Here is a 7,659-nt window from a genome sequence, read left to right as displayed (position 1 = left end):
TAATTTCTGTTTTAGTAATTATACCCCAAGATTAATATTATCTATTTATTCATAATTTATTTCTTTAATTAAGAATAAATCTTAACTGTTAATTATCTTACCACGCAGTAAAAGTTACCCCGAACCGAATTTTTGACTAGTATTCTGCAAACGACTCCTAGAGACCCTGAATCCTCTTACTTGCTATCTAAGTAACTCTCCTCTCCTTTTCAGCCTCTGGACCGAGATTATCTCAGCCTCTCACCCTTCTTTGTTGTATTTTTAACCCCGAGTAACTAATTATGGTTAACTGTGGAGCTCGACACACAAGCGCTGACCAAGCTTTCTCATTTTCACACCCCTTCTTCATTAATCCTTAGACCTTGACCACGAAATTTACAGTCTCTTTTACCATAAAAAATTCAGCCAAGACTCTGAATTTGTATTTAAAGAAACCTTGCTCACAAAGTTTACAAACACTTATGCATCTTTATCACCTTTTTGACTGAATTCTTGAGAGAGAAAAGGAGAAAAGTACTACACCTTCTCTCTATGTTTCAATCTTGATTCTAGCAGCTCTTCTATTGTTCTTCATGTATTTTTCAAGAATCCAAGTCATACAAACACAATTCCTTGCTTGTTTTCACTAATTCTCGCATTTTTACGAAAAATTTAGCAAGGTGAGCTTTTGTTCCTTCTCTATTATTTTCAGTTTTTTCAGCAGTGAATTTCTACTCTCTTCCATGTATAGAAAATCTCTCTTAAATCCCATATGGAGCACACCTAAGGAGCTATACAAAATTCAAGCTCAGAGTGATCAAATTCAAACACTTTTTGCGATGTTTTGGGCAAACAAAAACTACACCATATCCAAACGTGTTACAGCCTTTGTAAGATTATTGCTAGTGTTTGAGAGGTCTAGTAAATAAATTAAACAAGAGGTAAGGGTTAGGATTAGATAGAATATGTCTGTACTTATTTTTTGTGTTCATATGAGCCACTTTGTGGTGAATTTGTGCTTGTTTTATAAATCTGAAAATTTTGTAAGTTACCTCTATTTTGACTTGCTAAATATGTATAATATGAATTTGCCTCTGAATTTTGTGTGATAACAGAGAAAAATATGGAAGCACTTGGGATTTAAGTTTCAAGCCTTAAAAGTCACTAAAAGTGGATAAAAATATAAAACTGTATTTTTGAAAATTCCAACTTCTAAAAACCTGAAAAGAAACGTGCTCAAGGATTAAAAGAATTTAGAAAAAATAGTTTTAATCCTATGGAATAAGTAGGTAAGAATGGTCATTTTTGAGTAAAAAGAGGGTTAAAAATATAATTTAAGCAAGATATAATTAAAATTTTGAATATAATACCTTTAGGAGTAAAATAGTAATTATATAAATTATTTGGATCAAAATTATAATTAAAATAAATTTTTGGGCCTAAATAAAAGATGTAGTAAAAGTTAGGAGTAAAATAGTAAAAAGTGATAACTAAAACAAGTAAATAAATTAATAAAGGATAAAATGGTATTTTAGGTTCCTAGGGGTAAAATTGGTATTTAATACAAATATTAGGGATAATTAGATCATAGAAAAATATTAGGATCAATCTTGTAAAATTTTGACGCTAAATAAGGTTAAACAGAAAAACTAGAGCACTTAGGGGTAAAATAGTAATTTTGGACATAAAATAAATATAAAAATGGTTTTTAACTTAATGAGGGACAAAAAGATATGTTAGGAAGGATATGAGAATAAAATGATAAAATAATAACATTAGTAGTGAAAGCGTCTGCTCCAACGGAACCAGAACCATCCTAAGAGATTATCTGAGGAGGAGGAGTTTCTGCTCTGATAGAATCAGAACCATGTTAAGATGTGGGGATGCCTACTTTATGTTGAAACCTGTTTCTTCAACTATTCGCATAATATGGCGTCAAGCTTTGGAATGATTGCCAGTTATTTTATCTTAAGATCTAAAAGAAATTAATTTAATTATCTCTAGTTATTGAATTAGAGTATTTATTTGTAAATTAACAATTAAATAGTATTTTTATAGATAATATTATTGGATTAAAATTAATTTACAATTACTCTATTACCCTAATTTTATTAAAATTTTTAAACTACCCAAAATTCCCAATTTCACACAAAACCCTAATCTCCACCGCCATCCCCTTTCTCATACACCTCAGCAAACAGAAAGAAAGAAAAGAAAGAAAGGGAAGAGAGGAGTGGGAAGAACCGATTGGGGAAGAGGAAAGGGAGAGCACGGAGAAGAGATCCGAGAGAGGGAGGGTACCGTGCCGCCATTGGCCATCGTCGCGCCACCATCGCCGCATGCCACTGCTACTGTCAGGGACACTATCACCGTCGAACTGTCATCGAGGGAGAAATACGCACATGAGAGAGACGAGCTCACGAAGGGAGAAAGAGAGACCGACGGAAGAAGGGGCACTGGAGAAGGAGCTACATCATGCGACGTCGTGCCTCGTTGCCGAAGATCCTTCGCAAAACTGTCATCGTCATCGATCCCGAGACGGAGAGGAGAGAGCGATCGATGAGTGAGAATGGATGGAGGGTGGATTTTGTCGCTGTTTTACTCCATTGCTACCTCTGTCGTGCCCTGTCGAAGCTTCTGGAGCCGCTGCCGTCATTGCTGGAGCTGGCTGGAGCTCATCACGGAAAGAGAGAGACTAGTGCCAGCACCGTTTTGCCTGGTAAGAACCCGCAACTGCTGCTGCTCTTGCTCTGTGCTGCTTTGTTCTGCCTTCTGTTTTATGGCTATTCTTGGTGCCTTTCTGTCCGCTAGAGCTGCTGTCATCGAAGTATGAGCTAACCTTTCCCTGCCTGCAATCCATTCTGCCTAACACCCACTGCCACTGTTTCACTATTTCATTGAGTCCAATTCCTACTAATTATATCAAAAGTAAGGTAAGAGATTTATTTTAAAAATTACAGTTTCTAATATATGGTGTTTGAAAAGTGCATATGAGTTGGTTGTGGCTGAGGTTTTGCGACACTATTTGACAAAGGATTGAGTATCGGTGCTTGTATGTCATGTTTGAGGTCACTGTTGTTCCCTTGGAAATGGTCCGAAGCTGTGGTTGTGTCGGGCCGTGAGGAAAAAAGGGCTTTGACGTATTTGGTTATGGTTCGACTACTCGAGGTAGGGGCGTTTTCTTAAACTCCTTCTATTCTTAAGAATTATTATAGGTCGGTAATAATAGGAGAAATGGATTTTATGATTACGTGAGTTTTATGATTAAACTAAACTGTTTTGGATGGATGTGATTATTTATCTTATCAAATTATTGAATTATTGAGGATGCTGATTATTTTGATTTATTGGTTTAGTTTTGTTGAGTTGGTTATTGTTGGACTGGTTTCTTGATTTTGGTTTCTGAATTATGTTAGAATGATTTGAGAAGATTGGAGTTGATTTTGGTTGATTTACTGGAAATGATTGAAAAAGAGATTGAGAAATGATTTTGATGGGACCTGTAAGGGTGGCATAGTCCGAGTTTTAGAGGAGACGCTGCCGAAATTTTTATAAAACTTTGAGACTTTGTTTGAAGTGTTATTTAAAAGAAACTTTGGTTTAAGAATAATAATATTTAATTTTGGTTTTATTATGAAAAGATGATTTATTATGAGGTTGATTTAAGACTTGTGTTTTGGTGAAAAGAAGTTTTATAAAAAGAAATGGATCTGAATTGTTCTTAAAAGAGAGATTTTAATATTTGAAACATCTGGGCAGTACGCAAGGGTTTTGGCTTAGTCCCACTTACTCCAGTCAAGATTTTAAGAAAGATGTGGTTTTGAATGTGAATTTTGACCTGGCAAGGATCGTGGTGGTGTATCGCTTGTCTACTGTCACAATGTCTATGGGGATCGTGGTGATTTACCGCCCGCAGATGGTGGGGATCGTGGTTATTTACCGCCCACGTGTGTGCTGTTTTCCAATTAAAAATATATGGGGGGATCTAGGTGGTTTACTACTCGCAGATGGTGGAAATTGTAAGAACCGCGAATAATTAACGGCCTAATTAGGTAATTAATATTGCCCAAATTAGGTTCCGAAAAGTTAGAGTGAGAATTTGAGGATTTAAATGTGATTTTTAGACTCAGTAGGTCTTTCTGAGTCAGAAAATGTGCTAACCGCAAAAAACCACGAACTGGCAGTCAAACCGGTTGAACCGGTTCAAGTCTGCCCGGTACTGCGCGAGAAAAAGTGAAAACAGTAAAAAACCTTAGAAAAATAATAGAAGTCAAAAACTGGGCGTTAATTTTAAAAGTTTGGCCCGAAGTTGGGCCAAACGGGCTAAAAACGCTAACGGGTTGGACCAGGCCCAAGTTGGGCCCAAGCCCAACATATATAAAGGTTCATTTAATGAACCCATGCAGCACAACAACACAAATTAAACACGCACACTCAGAAACAAAGAAAAGAAGGAAGAGGAAGAAGAAGTACTATTCATCTTCAACTTCCTAAGCTCATATCTTGAGCTATAGAGCTCCGATCGCCGCACCGTTTGCGGCTACGTGATGAGCGGATAATTTATACGCTTTTTGACATTGTTTTTAGTATGTTTTTAGTAGGATCTAGTTACTTTTAGGGATGTTTTTAATAGATCTTGTGTTAAATTCACATTTCTGGACTTTACTATGAGTTTGTGTGTTTTTCTGTGATTTCAGGTATTTTCTGGCTGAAATTGAGGGACTTGAGCAGAAATCAGATTCAGAGGTTGAAGAAGGACTGCTGATGCTGTTGGATTCTGACCTCGTGACTAGTTTATTATAAATAGGACCTTTTACTATTGTATTAGGCATCTTTGGACGCCTGGTTCTTAGATCAGAGGGGCTGCCCTCTCGGCCATGCCTCCTACCAATGATTTACATAAGTATCTCTATCCCTATTTTATTATATAATATTCGAAAACACCATTATCACTTTATATCTGCCTGACTGAGATTTACAAGGTGACCATAGCTTGCTTCATACCAACAATCTCTGTGGATTCGACCCTTACTCACGTAAGGTTTATTACTTGGACGACCCAGTACACTTGCTGGTTAGTTGAACGAAGTTGTGTCCACACATAGAGCCATAATGAGGATTCAATACAATTATATATTGTTACTCTCACACAAGTACAAATAACATGGATCACAATTTCGTGCACCAAGTTTTTGGCGCCGTTGCCGGGGATTGTTTGAGTTTGGACAACTGACGGTTCATCTTGTTGCTCAGATTAGGTAATTTTCTTTTTATTTTCTTTTCAAAAATTTTTCAAAAATTTTTCAAAATTTTCTTCTTTGTTTTCGAAAAAAAAAAATTTGTTTTCAAAATTATATTTTTCTTCAAAATTTTTAAGAATGAATTCTAGTGTTTCAGATAACTTGTTTTAGCTTGGCTGGCTATTAAGCCATGTCTAACTCCCAGGATTTTGATTGAGGACTATGAATTCATTGCTTCCTTTTTCCCAAATATTTTCGAAAAAAAAATATAAATAAAAATGTTTTCAAAAATAAATTATTCTATGGCTTCAGAATTTTTAAGAATGAATTCTAGTGTTTCATGAAGCATGTTGGAGCCTGGCTGGCTGTAAAGCCATGTCTCAATCCTTATACTCAAGAGAAGAGCTTCTTTGTCTTTCTTAGCCAATTGGCTGTTGAATGCAAGGAATGTCAGGCGTGTCATGTCTGAGTTACATACTAAAGCTTGGCTGGCTATTAAGCCATGCCTGACCCTTTGATTGGAGCTTTAGAGCATAAGATTCCTGGAATTCATATTAAAAATTTTGAATCCTTATTTTTCTTTTTTTTTAAATAATTTTCGAAAAATATAAGTTAAAAATCCAAAAAAATCATAAAATCATAAAAATAAAAAAATATTTCATGTTTCTTGTTTAAATCTTGAGTCACATTATAAGTTTGGTGTCACTTGCATATGCATCTTGCATTTTTTCGAAAATATCATGCATTCATAGTGTTCTTCATGATCTTCAAGTTGTTCTTTGTAAGTCTTCTTGTTTGATCTTGATGAATTTTTGTTTTGTGTCTTTTCATGTTTATCATATGCATTCTTGAATTCTTAGTGCGTAAGCATTAAAGGATTCTAAGTTTGGTGTCTTACATGTTTTCTTTGCATTAAAAATTTTTCAAAAATATGTTTTTGATGTTCATCATGTTCTTCATAGTGTTCTTGGTGTTCATCTTGACATTCATAGCATTCATGCATGCATTCATTGTTTTTATCTAAAAATTTCATGCATTGCATCCTTTTAGTGTTTTTCTCTTGCATCATAAAAATTCAAAAATCAAAAAAAAAATATCTTTCCCTTTTTCTCTCATCAAATTCGAAAATTTGAGTTGACTTTTTCAAAAATTTTTAAAATCAAATTGTTTCTCATAAGTCAAATCAAATTTTCAATTTGAAAATCTTATCTTTTTCAAAATCTTTTTCAAAAATCAAATCTTTTTCAAAATTCTTAGTTATTTTCGAAAATTTCAAAAAAAATATTTTTCAAAAATATTTTTCTTATTTTTAATCAAATTTTCGAAAATAACATAAACAATTAATGTTTTGATTCAAAAATTTGAAGTTTGTTACTTGCTTGTTAAGAAAGATTCAAATTTTAAGTTCTAGAATCATATCTTGTGATTTCTTATGAATCAAGTCATTAAATTGTGATTTTAAAAATCAAATCTTTTTCAAAACTAATTTCAATCATATCTTTTCAAAAAATATCTTCTTATCTTATCTTTTTCAAAAATATCTTTTCAAAATATCTTTTCTAACTTCCTAACTTCTTATCTTTTCAAAATTTGTTTCAACTAACTAACTAACTTTTTGTTTGTTCCTTAACTTTTTCAAAACTACCTAACTAATTCTAATTTTCGAAATTACCTCCCCCTTTTTTCAAAAATTTCTTTTTAATTAACTAATTAATTTTATTTTTTTTATTTCAAAAAAATTTTCGAAAAAAAAAATACTAACCTTTTTCAAAAACTATTTTCAAAAATCACTAACTCTTCTTCAAAAATAATTTTCGAAAATCCCCCCCTCCCTCTCTCTCATCCTATTCTATTTATTCATTCATATCCTAACATCTCATCTCACATTCCAATTCTCACAGTTGTGTTTCTTCCTTTACATCACATCCTTTATCTCCCCCTCTTCTTCTACTTACAAAGGGATCCCTATACTGTGGTATAAAGGATCTCTATTATTATTATCATTTTTCTGTCCATTCTTTCTTGTCATATGAGCAGGAGCAAGGATAAGAACATTCTTGTGGAAGCAGATCCAGAACCTGAAAGGACTCTGAAGAGAAAATTAAGAGAAGCTAAAATACAACAATCCAGAGATAACCTTTCAGAAATTTTCGAACAGGCAAAGGAGATGGCAGCCGAAAATAATAATAATGAAAGGAGGATGCTTGGTGACTTTACTGCACCTAATTCCAATAGCAATACAGAAGAGAACCCAAAAGGAGAGTGCAAGGCCATTGACATAAGTGCCATGGCCGAACCTGTGAGGAAAGGAGAGAACGTGAATCCCAAGGAAGAAGACCTCCTGGGACGTCCAGTGATCAATAAGGAGCTTCCCTCTGGGGAATCAAAGGACTCTGGGGCTCATCTAGAGACTATAGAGATCCCATTGAACCTCCTTATG

The sequence above is a fragment of the Arachis ipaensis genome, chromosome B05, assembly GCF_000816755.2.
Source record: "Arachis ipaensis cultivar K30076 chromosome B05, Araip1.1, whole genome shotgun sequence".
Lineage (NCBI taxonomy): Eukaryota > Viridiplantae > Streptophyta > Magnoliopsida > Fabales > Fabaceae > Arachis > Arachis ipaensis.
This window is presented reverse-complemented; position numbering follows the sequence as displayed.